Genomic DNA, 19,287 nt, shown 5'->3' with positions numbered 1-19,287 from the left:
AAACACAGTAAATACACTCAAATGTTAAAAGCACAAAGCTACTCTCCCGGCTTCCGCCTCAGGAGGTCTAAAAGTTCTGGGACGCGCTAGCCAATCAGCGCGTTTTAAATGCCCAGCGTCGGAGGGGGCGTGGCCTGATGTTGGTGGGCGTGGCCTCTGTGTCCCGGAGCTGGCGGCAACACAAACAATCAGGTAAGCCGCGGCAGCGTTGGCAGCTGCAGCGCGCTAATGCCAGGGGAGAATGAGGTAAAAACGTAATAAAACACAGTAAATACACTCAAATATTAAAAGCACAAAGCTACTCTCCCGGCTTCCGCCTCAGGAAGTCTAAAAGTTCTGGGACGCGCTAGCCAATCAGCGCGTTTTAAATGCCCAGCGTCGGAGGGGGCGTGGCCTGATGTTGGTGGGCGTGGCCTCTGTGTCCCGGAGCTGGCGGCAACACAAACAATCAGGTAAGCCGCGGCAGCGTTGGCAGCTGCAGCGCGCTAATGCCAGGGGAGAATGAGGTAAAAACGTAATAAAACACAGTAAATACACTCAAATGTTAAAAGCACAAAGCTACTCTCCCGGCTTCCGCCTCAGGAGGCCTAAAAGTTCTGGGACGCGCTAGCCAATCAGCGCGTTTTAAATGCCCAGCGTCGGAGGGGGCGTGGCCTGATGTTGGTGGGCGTGGCCTCTGTGTCCCGGAGCTGGCGGCAACACAAACAATCAGGTAAGCTGCGGCAGCGTTGGCAGCTGCAGCGCGCTAATGCCAGGGGAGAATGAGGTAAAAACGTAATAAAACACAGTAAATACACTCAAATGTTAAAAGCACAAAGCTACTCTCCCGGCTTCCGCCTCAGGAGGTCTAAAAGTGTCCATTGACACCTCCTCCCAAGGATGTTCCAATAAACTCCTGCAAACCAATGGAACCTGATGTATTTTCAACACTTTACCACTACACAAACACTCCATACACTCTCTCACAGCCGGCTCAATTTCCACATCCATCCCTGGCCACCAAAAACTGGCTCTCACACTCCCTTTGGTCTTTACCACGCCAAGATGACCAACATGAGCCTGTCTAATTAGTTTTGCTCCCAATTTTGATGGTGGGATTAATTGTGTGCCCCTTAATAATAGTCCACGATCCACACCCAACTCATCTTTAGCCAAATTCCACACTTTCTTTAGACTTCTGAACTTTCCCTGTTTTACCGCATTAATCACCTCTTTTAACATCTCATCATTCTGCCTTTCACTCCTCCTTAGTCACTGCTCCACAAGTAATTTCACTCACATTCTGCTCTACCTCGCACACATCCTCTTCCAAACCACCGACCTTATTATATCCTTCTCTCTTTAACTCCTCACACTCCAATCTTGAGAAAGAATCTGCACTGGCATTCTGTATACCGGGCAAATACTCAACATCAAAATCTAGTAAGGCTTTAATCCACATCCGAATCCCTGCAGAAATGCAATCTAAAACCTTCTTTTTAAACACTCCCACCAAAGGCTTATGGTAAGATAGCACTACAAATTTTATGCCCCCCAAAAAATTCCTACATTTTTTAACTGCCCAATAAATAGCTAGTATTTGTCTTTCGATGACTGAATAGCTTTTTGCCGTGTAGTTCAGCATTTTAGATGCACATGCTATCAGTTTCTCCAACTCTTAAGAATTTTGAGTCAGTACGGCTCCCAAACGAATGTATGATGTTACAATGCAAACATTTACAACACATGCCTTTACAATGCAATTTTTACACCGCAACATCCTTTACAATGCATGTTTTTATAACACATGCCATCACAACACATTTTTAGAAACTACATTTACAACGCAGTCCATTACAACGCATACCATTACAACGCATACCATTACAACGCATATTATTTTTAGGGCCACAGTAGGGTAAGTGTTGGATAGTGTATGGGTAAAAATTACTATTCCCACTCCAGTGAGTGCAACAGTAGGGTAAGTGTTGGATAGTGTAGGGGTAAAATGTACTATTCCCACTCCAGTGAGTGCAACTTTAGGGTAAGTGTTGGATAGTGTAGGGGTAAAAATTACTATTCCCCATTACTTACATTATAATGCTTTGTAATGGCATGCGTTGTAGTGACATGCGTTGTAATTACATGCGTTGTAGTGACATGCGATGGAATGGCTGCCTTGTAATTGCATGCGATGTAAAGGATGTTGTGTTGTAATGACTGCGTTGTAAATGTAGTGCATTGTAATGACTACATTGTAAAGGTTGTTTCCCTTCTCAATCCCTTGGAACTGGCATCTGTAAGAATGTACGTTTTCTCCCCTGGAATAAACACCTGCAAACACGGTACCTGTTTCAACTCCTCTTTGATATCCTTGAATGCAATTCAATGTGAACTCTTTGCCCTTCTTCAGCAAAACCTCTCAAATTTACAGATCTTCCAGCTAAATTCTTAATATATCTTCCATAGTATTCCACCATCTCAAGAAAAGCACTCAACTCCTCCTTAGACTTTGGCATTTCTAATTTATCAATTGTATTCACCCACTCTCATATGCAGAAGACATCACGATAACGAAACATAGTTGCGCCAGAAATACACTGATCTCGATGTACAACAATGGGTAGCAAAATAAAGAGTGAGATTTAAGAAGATTTATGTTATTTCCCTATTCTGTTGTTCCTTCCCACAACTACTTTATAAGATCAATCATTGTATTAGTGTCATGCTTCAACTCTCACTGGCCAACCTAGTGAAAAGTGTTAATTTTTGCATGCTTCCATTCAAGGTAAAAGCTGGGAATTAGTACTTGCGTGTCTCTTTCAACCCATAACTTTCCCACCTCAACTATGGCACATATGTTAATTATGTATGTGTCATTTTTTGTTTTTCATGTCAAATATTGTATTTTTTTGATTATTGAATTGAAAGGTTTGTGTATTACTCTTTTTTTAGGTGCAATGTGTCCTAATTGTTCTCAATAAAAATGTTTTTTTTTTAAAACATGGCACATAGTGCCAGAAGATCTCATTATTGAGTTACCTCCAGCCCATGGTGGTTCCAATCTGATCTTACGTATTGTGGACCAGTTGACCAAAATGGTACCTTGGTTAACAATAGAATTTTACCAAACGAGGTCACTCTATCAGCGATATTTCTGAAAATTATAGTCTAATCATATGGCATAACATTCACATTGATCATAAATAGAAGCACATGGTTTGTGTCCTTTTTCCTGGCATGCTCTTTTGGCACTGTTCAGAATCAACACCCATCTGTGCTCCAGTTATTATCCGCAAATGAACGCACAGACAGAAAACATGAGCCAACGTTCCAAACAATACCTACTTAATCACCTGCTGTAAAATGATGAAGGCTCAGCAGCATCCTTGTGGGTTGCAGAATTTACATACAACAATGCTCCTCATTCCCTTTTGGGTTTTCCTCCCTTCTATTGCACAGGGGGCTATCCTTCTCACATGGTAGTGATTGATTGATGTCGCTCAGCCACAGACCATACCAGTAGTGCAGGACTAACAAGCCCACCTCACATGCATACACCAAGCAGCCTGTTGCAACCTAATGCAAGGCAAATAAAGATAGAAAAAGTATGCTAATCACAATCCATGGACAGCCTCGATGAACCATCCTGTAAATTTGATGTGGCTGTCTACAAGGCAAGTGCGCTTAAAATGACAACCCAACTTCTAACAAAAACATGTTGCTCCATTTAAAGTTTAAAAAAATGTTAATACAGTGGCACTGGGACTGATATTCCTTCCTTAGCTGTCCATCCAGACGTTCATGTTCTTTGGTGAAATCTGTGTCTTTCTTACCACAGCCACCTCCTTTTATGGTTGACAATTAGCCAGAATACCCGTATCATGTCATCAGATTGGAAAGGAGTGCAAAGGTGAATCTACTACCTTGTTGACTGGCAAGTTTTGGGACCAGAACACTTGGGAACCTGTGATCCTGGCCAGTATCTCATCAAACAGTTCTACAAATGGTATCCATCAAAACCAAAGCTAGTGAGAAGGGTCTTGAGAGGAGTGATATGTCATGCCCCCATGCTCCCAGTCATGTCTCCGATGTTCTCAGTGCCCTCAATGCTCCTTGTATTCCTAACATCCTGGGGTCACTTATGTAAGAGTTACCCAGTGTACCCACTGCCATCATACCTGATGTGTCACTGGATCATCCTTTTTCTCTCATCTGCCTTGATAGAGGCACAGGATAAGCATAGGGCTACAGAGACTGTGCATCTCATTCCTGCATGACTTCCAAAGTCTTGTAAGAGCAGTGGCCATACTGGACTTTGCTGTGTATTTAAGCCATGCCTAGTCTAACTAGCGTTGGTTACAATTGAGGATTTCCATTGGAGCTGTTCCCTATTTCTTTGCTGTAGAAGGTGGTTCTGGATCCCTTTTCATAACCTTCAACATTGGAAAATCAATCGCTTTCTGTGTTTTCTTTTGCTTCTTTGGCGACTGCTGCTGTGAGCTTGTAGCTACTGCAGATAAGCAATGCACACGAACTTTAGAAGTATTCCCCAAGGGCAAGGTAAACCTCAAGCACTTAGTGTTGCTCTCCTTCCTTAGGTGAGGCATGCATCTTGCAAGTGACTGCTAAACTAAAACCCTTGGCGAAGTCACTGAGAGTTTTGTATTGTGATGTTTATTTATCAGAGTATAGCAAGGCAACATAACATAATGTGATCACAGATCAGAAAGGAGGGACATTCCAACTAAAGACCGCACATTTTGTATCCAATGTCTTTCAATCATCTACACCACAGGAAACTACCCCACCTACCACCACCCAGTTGCGGCCGGCATGACTCGATGGTGGGCGGGTGCGGCGGGGGAGGATCGGGGAAGATGGGTAGCATGGGGGTTCATAATAAAAAAAATTGAAATAAAAACTTACCTTGAGGCTGGGTCCCGTGTCTTCTCTGCTTCTGCTCTCCAGTCTCCAACATGGACAGGAACAGGAAGCAGGCAGCCAGGCTCCCTCCCCTGAGACAATCACAACACTGTAATGCAGCGTTGTGGTTGGTCTGATCGCCATGAAACGGAGCTCAGCCAGGGGCTGGAGGGCTGGGCATGTCCTCCATGCAGGCTGCAATGCAGCCTGCGTGGAGAAGGGGAAAGTGGGCATGACTTGTTTGGGCCGACTGAGAGAGCCGACCAAACAGTCACTGCGCACTCAGGAGTGGGAGAACCACTCCTCCCCTGCCCTGCTCCGTAAGCAGAGCAGCCCCACCCACCTGCCCGCCCTCACAAAGGCAACATAAAATGGCAATAACTAAAAGTTATTACCATTTTATGTTTTTGCTTCTCCCACTCCGAGAAAGCAGTGGGATGACACTCCTCCACCATAGTGGAGGGGCCGCCACTGCCCCACCTCAAACAATTTCTAACTGATTTACCAAGGGGAGAAGACCGACAGCCATATGTCATCAATTACATGTATCATCAATTAGTGAAATAAAAAGTTCCCGACATGGCATACAGATTACTGGCGGAAAAAGTTTATTGTGTTAGTGCTAATAGCTAAATAATAATAATTTTAGACACATCTAGTGGGACTGCCCACTCATCAAAACATTCTGGAACGTAATCTTGGAGCAAATAAAATCAATGTTAAGATACCCTATTCTGGCCACACTAGAGTTGCTTCGATTAGGCTTACACCTCCCAGACTTAAAATACCAAACTGTTTCCAATTGATTCACTGCTTAGAACTGCCTAAGATCCACAAAAACCACACTAGCAACCTATTGGAATAAAGCATAGCAAGCTAGCAATAGAGTGAGTCTAATGTGAAATGACTGATAGCTTTAAGAATTTTGAAACAATTTGGATTCCGCTAATTGATTACTTCTCTAGGTTTCTAATTACTGCTGTGCTCCACATGCATACGAGCTCCAAATCTATTTAGGGACTGACACTGGGCCCCTTGATGGCAATTTCAGTAGCTGTGTGGTGCAATGTAACTTTCTTTCGAACAACCAGTGACTTAGTGAACATTTGTGTACATTGCTTTCAGACACAATGTGTGTATATTAAAACCCTGGATAGTGGTGTAATGTGATGCTGCTTGGCCATTGCCTTGCGGTTGGAACTGGGTGCTAAGAAAAAAAAGTCAAAGCTCTGTTGCTTCCATTAACCTCGTCAAACCGAGAAAGAACCCACTCAATTATACATGCAGTATAGTTAATTTATCATAATGGTTCAGTAAATGTATCGATTGGTATAATCTATGGGCCAAATTTATCACGGGTTTGCTGAGTCACAGATATACTGCAGGGGTGCTGCTGTTATTTACAGATGTGGCTGCTCAAAAGAATGGCTTGGTATTATCAAGCTGGGACATACACAAGGGTACTAGCCTGGGGCAGCTGCTGTCTCCTCAGATTTTCATTCTGCCACTTGAACTGTCCCATGCTTAATCGATTGCATGCTATTGCTGTGACCTCCACATCAACAGCCCTCTAAGCCAGGTGCTATTGATGTGGAGGTAACGTCAGTGAGTCAAGGGCAGGAAATCCCTCAGATGCTGGCACCAGAGGGATATCTTTTTTTCATTTTTCAGGTTGGGCTACCGGGGAACAAGTTCTGCAACAACCCAAGGCTGTTTTTTTTTAAATAACGATCAGCATGCATGGTTCACTGATGTTATTTCAGCAAAATGGAAAGTAAAATGATCCCAAGCACTGATTTAAATGGAGGAGGTATTGTTGGAGAGGGCAGTATCTCCCCTTTCCATATGTATATCTCCCTAGTGAGACCCTCAGAGGGTGATCCCCAAACAGGGATCTATAAAGTTAGACACTATGGATTCATTTTGTTTAGGGGGGCGCCCCCCCGGCAGTAGAACTTTTCTGCAGTCTGTCTTCCCACACAGGGAGGCCGATAGGGGCGTTTACCACAATGTGCTCTCCTGAGGGAGAAAGTAAGGTTATTAGGGAATTTAAAAGAATAAAAAAAGGGTTGGGTTGGCCTACTCTGGCAAAGGGCCTTGTCCCGCCCCAAAAGATGGGCAATACTGTCTTTCTTCTCCCCTGAAAGTCAGATTGGGGGGTTGAACTCTATTTGCCCCTTCCCACCAGTGGGGTAGAAAGCTCACTAGACACCAGCATTTCACTTTTCTTAAACATAGAAAAGGGTAGTGGCGGACCACTCTGGTATAAGGCCATGCCTCCACCTCAAAGGGGAAATATAGTCTTTCTGCCCAACCCCGGGAGGCAGATTTTGGTTTTACCACATTATGCCCCCAGGGCAGAGCCCCACCAGAACCAGGGATTTGTTCTTTGCAAAAAGAATGGGGTGGGCCATTGGCCCACCTTGGTACACGGTCATCTCCCCACACCAAAGAAGAAATACAGTCTTTCTGTGCCTCCAGGGGGCATACTGGCTGCAAGCCCAGTAGGGCAGAAAATACACTAGACATAGGGAAATCATGACAATAAACATAGGGGTAGTTCATTCTGCCACTTGATAGAGGGCAATACAGTACTTCTGCCCTCCTGAAGGGCAGACAGGAGGTTTTCCACAATTGGAGGTGTGACACCAATTTTGAACCTGGGGGGGCAGAGAGCCCACTGGACAGCAGGGATTACAAAATGGTGCCAAAACTAACAAAAGGAAAGTTGCGTCCCTACCAGTCATTGGGCCATGCCTCCATCCTAGAACAGGTGCAACAGCCTTAATGTCCCCATGGGGACTAAAGCATCTCCATCCCCATGGAAAGAAAGTGAGAGGAAATTTTGTTTCTTGTGGGCATAGAGTTTGCTTGTGAGCCAGCAGATTATGAGTAAATCCCAATTTCTTGTAATTTACCAGACAGAATGGCTGCAGTATATTGCCACATGGTCAACAGGCAACCAGAAAAATCTATCAAAACCCAGGTATTTTTAAAAACTAGACTCAAAGGGCAGGCCAGGTCTGTATGCCGTACACGCATCCCACAACGTTTTCTGACCCGCAGTGCCATGAATACTTCAAACTTTGAGTAAAATCACACATTTTCTTCATATTTCTGTGATGGAAAGTTCCAGAATCAGTACAGATGTACAAAATTCCTATTACTTAGCATTCCCACACCTTACCCAACAAAAACACTGCCGCAGCTGACTGCACTTCACCCAGCCTACCCGGATCCTACGACCCACGTCACGATCACTAGCACACATCCCATGCTTTTGAAGAAGCAGGACTGGAGGCCACTCGTTCTCCTCCCTAGCAGCAAAGACCTGGAATGCCCTCCCCCAGGACATCAGATCAGCTACCACGCTCACAACAATCTACAAGAAACTGAAGACCTGGCTCTTCAACACATGCTCCTGACCTCCCACACCTTATTCAGTGCCTGGATACCCTTGCAGGTGAGTCGTTTGTGCTCTGCAAATCACTTAACATGCAGACGTCCACACTTTCTGTAAAGATTACCTAATTTGGTGATGGATAGATGTGATAAGGAAAATCCACCATACACAGGTCTTTTTACAAACTAGACACCTGGGGAGGGGCCTTCCTTGGATCTTACAGAGTTTTCTTAGCCATAATGCCCTGCAAACCTCAACCTTTGCCTAATACCACACATTTTCCTCACATTACACGCATCAGGAACTGATAAAACCAGAGGTAATGCTCAGTCAAAACGGTCTGCGCATGATGTCTGGTTTGATCTGTTTCTATTGTGGGCGAAATGTCCAGTCACACAATTGGGGTACTGTTTTTTTTCAAAACAAGTGTGGAAATGCTGCATGGTAGGAAATGTGTGCATCCCCCAGATCCTTAACTTTCTCTCAAAAAAATGTGAGGAAAATGCATGTTTTTGGCACAGTTTATTGTTCAAAGGTCTTTTATGGTAGGAATATGTCATGGGGTTGACACTAGGCACACCACCCTGAACTTCCCTGGGTGTCTAGTTCTCAGAACAGTTTGTATCTGGTAGGGGACCCTGGGTGACAGATGAGCCCAGGCTCAAAATCTACAGTCACCAACATTGCAAAAAAGGATCTGCTTTGAGTTGAAAGTTGATCTGTCCATGTTGCCTTTTGGAGCCTGCCCTGTAGTGGGCTCACAATTGTGGGCTTACACGTTTGATTGGTACAAGCGTGGATAAGCTTGATGGTAGGAAATATGTGGATCTCCACAGTTCTTGGACCTTCCCCTCACAGAAATGTGAAGAAAATGTGTTTTTTAGACAAAGTTTAAGGTTTGCAATTGCTTCTGGGCAAAAACTCACAAATATCGGGGTTTGGTAGGTTTCCCTGGGTGGTGGAAGAGCCATGGCCTAAAATCCCCAGTTACATACATCATCAAACCAGGTCATTTACCTTCAAATTGTTTGACCTCCATGTCATGTTTTAGAGTGCTTGGTGTAACAGGTGTTAGGCCCAACCACACAAGTGGGGTTTCATTTTTATTGGGAGTAATGTGGGTACACTGAGTGCTGAGAATTTAGTGGATCGCCTCAGCTTTGGGAACATTCACAGACATTTGAGTAAATTGGTTTGCAAAGCCTTCTTGGTAAAAAAAAAATAATGCAATCCACAAGAGTTACAAAGTTACAGCACCCTGGTCTCCCCGGGGTTTCTAGTTTTCAGAAGTGTCTCTGTTTGGTAGATTTCTCAGGGTAGCGAGGTAGTGACTGAACTAGTGCCCATAATCCGTGGCTTCCCACATTATAACAACAAGTGTTTATTTATCTTTTTCATATCTGGTTTTTCCAGGTCACATTTTGAGCTAGTTACTGTCACAGGTAGTATGCTCATTCACACAGGTAGGGTACTGTTTTTATTGTGAGACATGTGGGAACACAGAGTAGTAGAACATTTGTTATGACCGGTTGAATTTTCATGCATTTTTGACTCCCAAATCTTATCCACCGCGCAACAAGAAGATTTGTTGCCAAATGCACTCAAAATCACACGTTAGTATGGGTAACCCCAAAATCAAGGTTGTACAAATAACCAGTTTTTCTAAACTCAGTATCATGTACACATTGCAGAAATACATAGGTTTCCTTCATACCCATTTTTCATTTCTTATATATTACTAAATGAATTGCTGTACAGTCGGTACACAATGTAAAATTATCCTAAGCTGCAGCTCGGTTATATGCTCCGGGTATCGCATGTTTTCAGAAAACCTACCAACATTATATATCCCTATGACCCAAATGGTCAATGAGATTTAACAATGTACTCCTTTTGTAAATCGGCCATTGTCACAAAAATTGACAGATTAAAACATTGTCACTAATGGCAACCTTTTTCTACTTATTTTAATTATTAATGATCAGTTTCTTTGGGGAAATCTTGAGGGCCTGCACAAACAACCCCTTGCTGAATTCAAACTTTTGTCTACATTTCTGAAATGTACACATTTCCAAGATCCCCCCTGGGTTTCAAAACTATTTCCACCACAAATTGCAAGTAACATAAAAGCACAACATTAGGAACAACTCCTAGAAAAATGAAAAACTGTGGTAAAAATGTGTTTGATATAACTCTGCTTATTCCTGAAAGCTGACAAGAGGGAGATCCGAGCACAGCAAACTATTCATTGAGGGAAGTTTGGGGAAAAAACATGTTTTATTGCAGAACACTTTTTCCCAAACAAAGCCACAAAAATGTAGCTAAACTTTGGTTATTTTCCTGATTCCCTCAAGGGCTACCTACAAACCCTGAATTTCTTTAGAATTCCCAGGACTGGAAAAAAGGACGTAAGGTTTGTGAATATACCATTGGCAGAAAAAGTGATTTTTTTATTTCTATTTTTATTGAGCAGAAATAGATATAAAATTGTAGACACCAATCCGGCAGTTTTACAAAAAATAAACCATTAGACTGAATCGCAGCTTTCACAATTGTTCTCTACAATTACAACACCATAAATTGATTTTATAATGAGAAATACCAAAGCTCAGCAGTGCCTAAATCACCCTACTGAAGCAGTTCATCAAATCACTTATTACCATGACTTAAAGTGATTTTAATAAAAAGGGCATAACGTACATGAATAGTACAATGTGAAAAGTACAAAAGAGATAAAAATCTAGCCATCCAGCAGCAGTTACCGCTTACACAATTTCTACCCATCCTAGGAATTTTAGATAAAGAGAATACCTGGAAACGAACCCCGCTCTCCCTCCATAAATCAAACCTGCATGTTGCATCAATGAAAACAAACTCTATTAGAATCTATGGCTCCAGGTGAACTTCAATACCCTGTAAATGTTGCCATAAAGCAACAAACCTATTCAACCCCCCTCCCACGCTTTGCATATGGCTCTTCAAATTTCATGGCTCATATAATCTTTTCCTTCCAGCCCTGAATAGTTGAAACCAGGCTGGTTCTCCAAATTTGAAGAATGAAGGATCAGGCAATTGTAAGCGTGATAGAGATGAAAAACTGCCCTCCCTTATTAAACCGCTGACTTTCCTTGGAGACCCCAAACAACACAAAATTTGCTTCTGGAACTATCCTGGACTGTAAAGCCTGGCTAATAAAAACAAATAGCCCTTCCCAGAATTTGGATAGTTTGGTACAAGTGGAACATTTATGAAGCCAGTCTCCTCTATTTTCTTGATGACAAAAACAATTATCGGATGTATTTTATGGAACGTCGCAAGGGTATAATAAGCCATCCAGCGAAATAAAAATGACAGGGCATATCAGCAACATCGGCGATAATTATCGCTAAGAACACTTAGCGCTAGGATAATTATCGCCTGCTAGCATGGATTTTTATCGCTGAGATAGCGTGCTATTAGCAACGCTTATCTCAAAAGCGATAAAAATCCTAGCGATAACTGCCAAACGTGAGATTTTCGCTGGAAACCCAGTGATAATCCCACGAAGTTTGGCGATAGCTTGCTGATAGGGCCTCACATACTTAGCCACGATATCCACCTTCCATAGGATATCATGGCTAAGTCAGTTTCAAAGCAGGTGTAAGGAAAGTAGCAATAACAGAGGTTATCACTACTTTTCCTGTCGCTATGCTGCTTTGCGGGAGGCTTGATAATAGGAGCAATGTCGCTTAGCGACATTTCTCCCGTTATCCTGGGGAGGAACGCCCACTTTGCATCTCATTAGAGATGCAAAAATTAGCGTTAAGGGAAATGGCGATAAGGCAAGGTTTCACGTGATAGCGTGACCTTGCTGATAAGGCGATAAAATTATCACCGCTTTTCATACGAAAACGGACGCAAGAGCGGCGATAATTTTCTATCGCCTGCTTGCTGATATGCTCCGACATTCTTTTAAAATGTGCCACTCACTCCCTCTGTTAATTAATACTGTGCCGGCCATCCTAGAATTCACAATGACTTTGGGCTGTGCACCATGGTATAAGTTCGCCAGCATTGAGGTAAATTGTGGGGGAAACCCAAATGTATGCAAGCTAAAAAACAAGGCTTCCCAATGAACAAGATTAAGCGCCTTTTCAGTATCAATCATCATTATCACCGCTTTTGTTTTGTTGATCGAGAAATAGTCTAGCACATGCGTTAAAACATGAGTATTTGCTGTCATAAGGCGGTTAGCGATTAACCCAATCTGATACTTATGAATTAAAACCTGGGCTGCAGGCATAATCCAAGTAGCCCAAAATTTCAGCAAAAGTTTATAATCGGTGTTAAGGAAGCTAGTAAGTCAATAGGAATTGACATTTCTTGGATATTTATCTTTTTTGAGAATGCTTACTATAGTAGATTCCTTGAAAGAGGAAGGAACATCCCCAGCCTATTTTATATAATTAAAGAGCTCTGTTAGAAAAGGCAAAAACCCTTTAGTAAAAATGTAATAAAAATCTGAGGGAAATTTCATTTCTACATGCCTTAGCATTTGAAGTGCTTTGTGGACCTTAAGTAGTGATATTTTCCCCAAAATTGCCTGCGCCAAAGAATTCGGTAGTTGGGGTATCTGAACAGAGGCATAATATTGTTCTATGCTGCCCAGCGGAACTGAGTACTGTGTTTTATATATGGCTTTGCCATTCTGTAGGTAAACCTGAGCAACTTCATGCTGATCTGTTACTATTTCAGTGGTAGATGGGTTCTCAATGTGATTGATTGTAGCTTTCTCATTCTTAGTTGGAGTAGACCTGGCTAAAAAAGTTGCCTACATGCAGGTTTTCTTCATAAAGTTGTTGCTGGTAAGTAGTGGAGATGTTTATTTCCTTAAGTGTATAAAAAATCCTGAGATTTTGCTTTGACCTGCCTACTTGGTCCTCATGGACCTCCATACCAACTACCCCCTCGCTAGCTTTTATAGCAGTGTCTATCACTAATTGTAATCCTGCTATTTGCTGGGTGTGATCTCTGACTTGATTTGCTTTAAAGGTGACAATACTCCCTCTGACTATAGCCTTGAAGGCATCCCAAACTGCAGAGAGGCAGTATTTGTATTAATGAGAAAACACTCTGCAATGAGCCTTTTCATCTCAACCACCCACATCAAGGAGGGATGCAGTTTTAAAACGATGTGAAAAACAGGTGTATTGTGCAAAACCTGGGTGGTCTTCACACCAGGGATCTACTAGATGAAAATTTGAATTCAAGGTATTAATTACCTTTTTGGTTTTCAGCTGTTTCTTCAATGTATTTGATGTTTCAAATGCCAGATCATGAATGTAGGTATAATCGCCCCCCAAAATCAAAGGACCCTCTTCAACCTTTGCAACAAAATGGAACTGAGTAAGTAGGTCAACATCATCACTAACGGGGCCATAGTAGTTAACCAAGTCCAAAAGGAGCCCCTTAACAGAGACTTTTACCCATAACCACCAATCTCTGAGATCTCAAATCACTTCCTGAACATCACAGTCTATGGCCTTAACCAAGCATATAGCTACCCCCCTTAATGCAGCTTGAACTGAGGCAAAGAATGCCAGAGAATATTTGTTGGAAACAAAAATCTTTGGAGTGTTACTTTTGATAGGAGTCTCTTGCAAAACTGTGACTTCGGGTGAACAAGACGATAGCCATCTCATTAAGCCCCTGTATTTGCACTTATTTATAAAGCTGTTGCCATTGCAAGAAAGAATCCTAACCTTCTGCATCACTGAGAACATAGATCATAATGCCCTCTCTACTAAGCAAACTAGGATCAATCATTGCTGAACCTCCTACTTTAAACCAGCAACCTACTGTTTAAGAATTTGACCATTTCCCCCATATTGTTGATTTTCTGCACAACGACTCCTTCCTGCCCTTAATATTTCTGTTTTTTTCCCCTGAGTGTGGTATGCCCTGAACACCCACCCTCAGAAAACCTGTGACCCCGTGGACTCCACTACCCAGTAAGAGGGAGGGAGGCCATTACCCATCCTACCACCCACCCACAGATATACAAAGTGCCTTGTTATAGCACTAAGAGTCTACATTCTGATGTAGCGCCACCCACTGACCTTGCAATGAATTCCTTTAAAAAACTAAAATAAATATTGTGTATGGAAAACACCCTTCAACAAACTTGAGTCACTCCCATCCCCTAGATAATGCAAGATAATGCAAGTCGAGTACACAAAAAGGACCTATCAAAGCCGCAACATGAATCAAAATCACACAAAAAAATATGCATTCAGATATGTTTACACTGTTAACACTTTAGGTCACTGCTTAGGTAGACATTAGGGGTCCCTGTAATCCAGCAGCAAATTCATTCAGATTTTCGCAACTCAAATCACATATTAGTGTGAAGCTGGCGCAACAGCTCATTAGCCTGCTTAACGGTCCCCAGTATATGAAATTGTCCTTTGGCTAACACCTTCAATTTTCACGGCTGTACCAGGGCAGCTTGTATTCCTTGTTTCTTAAAATGTAACACAATGCTGCCTCAGACATATCCGAAAGAGATATTAAAGTGGAACTTATCTAAAGTCTGGAATCCTTTTTTCTATATAGCTTCAGAGAGGATTGACTCTTTCATACTGAAATCTCCGAAACTTACCAAAAGTGTTCAGGACAATTTAGGGGCATATTTACACGTCCCTTGTGCCGCCGGTGCGTCACTTTTTGTGATGCACCGGTGGCACATTTTGCTGCCCCATATTTACAAGGACACTTAAAGCAACCCTGCATGGCTTTTCGTGTCCTTGTAAATATGGCCTCTTTTCAAGCAGCACTTTGCGTGAAAGGGGCGTGCCATGGGTGTTGCTGTGGGTGTTCCCACGCAACACCCATGGCTTCTGTCATATTTTCAGATTTACAACCTTTCGTAATCCTGGGAATGCGGCAGAATGCTATGCCTCCCCAGGGGAGGCGTAGTGAGGCACAATGAGGAGAAATGATTTGATTTCACCTCTTTTTTCCTCTTTCTATGTGTGTTGCATTCTGCAGCACACATACAAAGCGAAAATCACCGCTCATGATCGTTTTTGTGCAGGAAGGTGTCCCTTCATGCACAAAAACAATCATTCCTGCAATGCAGGCCCCCTTGCACCATGGTGTAGGGGTGCCTGCTTCAGCGCATGGCAGCCAATTGTGCACCAGCGCAGGGGAGAGCAAAGGGATCATATTGTTATAGATATGATGCATCCCTTTGCTTCCAAAGTTACGAATCGTGGCACAGTCAATTGGCTTGCGGCACCATGCTGTATTAGTTTGTCGTAAATAAGCCCCTTAGCATGTGCAGGCTCAAATGATGGCACCTGAGGAACCTGCATAATCAAGAAACATTCCATCTTGAGTGGACTCTCAGGGAAGATAGATATAACTTTGAATCAGAGGTGAATTTTATGGGATCTTGGCCAGATACTGGCCTTCTGGAATGCCAGTAAAGCAAAGACCGCACATCTGCACCTATTTTCACATTTTTCAAGCTTCCATTGTATTTCCGCAATCACCTGCTGAAGCTTGACTTGCTGCAAGTCAGAGATCTTCTGAGAGTCTTCAAGATACGATATGCATTGCTCAGCTTCTTTCAGTCTTGTGATCAAATAGAGTAGATTCTCATTAATTTTTTCCAGCTGTGTGTGGACTTCTTTTTAGGCTTCTTTTTTAGCTTCCTTCATCTTCCTGATTTCTGCAAGAACTACTTGGAGCAGTTTATATATTAACAATATTAGAGGATGTTTGGGGGGCCCTTTACCACCATAGAATAATGTCTCCTTAACCTGTGCTAGGAGCTTGAGAACCTGGGCTGACTGCAGTTCTTGGGTGGCGGTAAGGGGTGGAAGAATCAGTCCCTGCACTCTATCCTAACTTACCACACTCTTACACTCTCCATTGCTAGAGGTTTTATTCATTTAAAGCCAAATACGGGTATGGAGGTTTCTCATTGCCACTTAAAACATGCGTGAAAACCAAATTACATCCAGATGGCTCATCCTGACATGACCAAGAATTGATTTCTCTAGGAGAATCCATCACCTGGGCTGGTCCAGCACTGAGCAGGAGAGAAAGCTGATTGACAACAAGCAGGGCAGTATAATATCCAGGCTGAGGCTTGAAGGAATCTCCTTTAATGCCAGCGGTGGCTCCTCCTCTAGGGCAGAGGAGTGTCGCCCCACTGCTTTCTCTCAGTGCAAGAAGCAGAAACATAAAATGGTAATAACTTCCTGTTATTACCATTTTGTGTTTAGTTGCGGTGGGCTGGTGGTTGGGGCTGCTCTGCGAGCAGCCAGGGCCGGGGAGGAGTGGAGTGCCCACTCCTGAGGGCGCAATGACTGTTTGGTCGGCCCTCTGAGGCTGCCCAAACCAATCATGCGCACTCTGCCCTTTCTCCATGCAGGCTGCAATGCAGCCTGCATGGAGAACATGGCCTTCCTGTGAAAGCCCCTATCTAGGCGGCGTCCTCACCAATCCCAATGCTGCCATTGCAGCGTTGTGCTTGGCTTAGAGGAAGGGGAGGGAGGCTGCCTGCTTCCTGTTCCTGCCGGAGGCAGGAGAGCAGGAGCAGGCACCAAGAAAACGTGGGACCCGGCCGGCGCGGACAGGTACATGTTTTATTTATTATTAAATAACCTCTCTCCTCCCCGCATGACCCCCCTCCCCAATAAATGCCGGCAGCGATTGCTTAATACTAATGCTGTTCGTGTGGCATTCATAGCATGTTATCACACCACTGCAATTCCCCTGTTTGCTGAGGACGGTCATTCTGCTTGTCCCCTGATAGAAAATGTTTAGAGCCACTTGGACCAAATTGATTATAGTGAAGCTAGGCAAGTATGGTTGTTTTTGAAGCTTCGGTCGGGGTACGAGTTCTCCCCATTATGTCTCGGATTGTGTGCCGCTTTATCAAGATGGGGAGACTAGGGGGATGCTAAAGGGTCAACTTGCAGGCTCCTTGCATAGCAGAAAAATAATTTAACCTCTTCCTCCCTTCCTTAACACCACAGGAGGGGGGAACCCAAACAAAGATCTGTGACTTTACACAATTTAGGATCTGCTCATGCTTTGTGTGCTTGTGCCCTTGGGCAAATTCCCAGCTGTAGCCGCTGTATCAGGATCCTGCATCAGCTGGATCCCCAGGGATTTTCTAAAGGAATCTCACTGGGAACCAATGTTGATAACCAAAATATGTGGGGGCCAGGCATCAGCAAGCAGCATATGCACCTAAGAGGGCTGCCTCTGCCACCACCTGGACTGCCAATACTCTTGGGGAGCACCAAATGCGCTCCTCCGAGGCTGCTGGCTCCTGCTGTTCATGCTGCTGGCTCGGAGCACGATAACCCTCTCACCTCCGCACAGGTCTGGTTCTGTGCCTTCCATGAAGTAGCGTTTTCCACCTATATGTGGCCATAATGCTGCAGTAATTATGGCAATGGTCAGCTCCAATCTGCACCACTGCTCAGGGCTGAGTTGATTTGCTCCATGCTGGGGGCCCGCAACTTCAGCTAAGCACTGCGGAGCTCAGTAACACACAAAACGCCATTACGTCCCAGGAAACGACTCTTTAGGTGCAGAGTATGACGGGAGCTCATCATACCTCCTCCAGAAAAAAGTTTAAAAGGTTTCCTCACCAACCACCGCAATCACCCAAAAATGGACTTAACACTGACGGGATTTGGAGATAAGCACCATAATTCAAGTGAATAATTCCTGATGTCCAGATTTATAGATGTGTGAAACTAAGTGAGGGAGTACACATTGGTTTTCTGTGTGAGGATAAGCTTCTATTACACTTTAGGTGTTCCAACACAATAATCCCAAAAATTGGAGACTATAGAGGAGTAGGGAAGCAGTGCTTAGTTTGAGCCAGCACTTAATTGTCAGCACTCATACCTATGACAGTCTGCCACATGGTGGTGCAGTATTCTTAATTCAGAGATGAGCACAACAACTGTTGTTTACTAATTCAATATGCATCAAGAATGACTAATACCTGCTGCCAAAGCCATTCTTTTAACTTTGGGGTCCAGAAATTGTCAGAATTTTCACACTTGTAGAAGTGTGATTTATTGGTATGCTGTTACTGTAGTTGACAGCGGTAATGGGCAGTGGAAGTGGAAGTAGCCTGCTGATTAGAGGAAAGGCATACAATTTACAAGTGAACTCATGTATTTCTGTGTTGCACTCTGCTAAATCCATTGATACAGGAGATTGTCTAGATGCCCATAAGCACGAAGAGCCAGTCTTTGCAATAACTGGAAAAATACATGAATCGATAAATAAACATGTTGCACAATATGAAGCTTCTGTCATCACTTCTGAAAGAGGCAAAAATAGATGTTTTGTGTGTCCTTGTCAATGTCCCTTACAGATGAACTGCATTGGCTAAATATTTTATTGTAAGCAATGTCTAAAATGATTAAAATGGCATGCACAAGGAAATATCCTAGGAAATATATAAGGAGCTTAGTGCACCACTGGTTACATTTCTATGGAAGGAAAGACCACAACAAATTCCCTTAGCCACATCTGCACTCCCATGGGAAGGCATGGGGATGCAAGCCCCGTGGGACTGCAATATTATCATAAATATGATCAAAGAGGTAATCACACCAATGCTATTGGCACTTTCTAATGCCATTGAATCAATTTCCAGTGAATTTTGACAATGTTTGTAGGATATCAAACATGACTGTTGGTTTCTAAATTGTGCATGTTATGTTATTGTTGTTATTGTTATATTAGATTTATATCGCGCCCAATCACCTACAGGTCTCTAGGCGCTCGGAAATCGGTGGTAACAACAATAAACTAGGCAAACACAGAATGAAAGGCACTTCCTGGTCTAATTTACACCCACGGTTCTTTAAACAGCAATGTTTTTAGTATCCTTCTAAACCGCAGGAGGTTCCCCTCCCTGCGCAGCACCTCAGGCAGCGTGTTCCATAGCTGAGGAA

The sequence above is a fragment of the Triturus cristatus genome, chromosome 5_1, assembly GCF_964204655.1.
Source record: "Triturus cristatus chromosome 5_1, aTriCri1.1, whole genome shotgun sequence".
Taxonomy (NCBI): domain Eukaryota; kingdom Metazoa; phylum Chordata; class Amphibia; order Caudata; family Salamandridae; genus Triturus; species Triturus cristatus.
The sequence above is the reverse complement of the archived record's forward strand: the minus strand, read 5'-3'. Positions refer to the sequence as shown.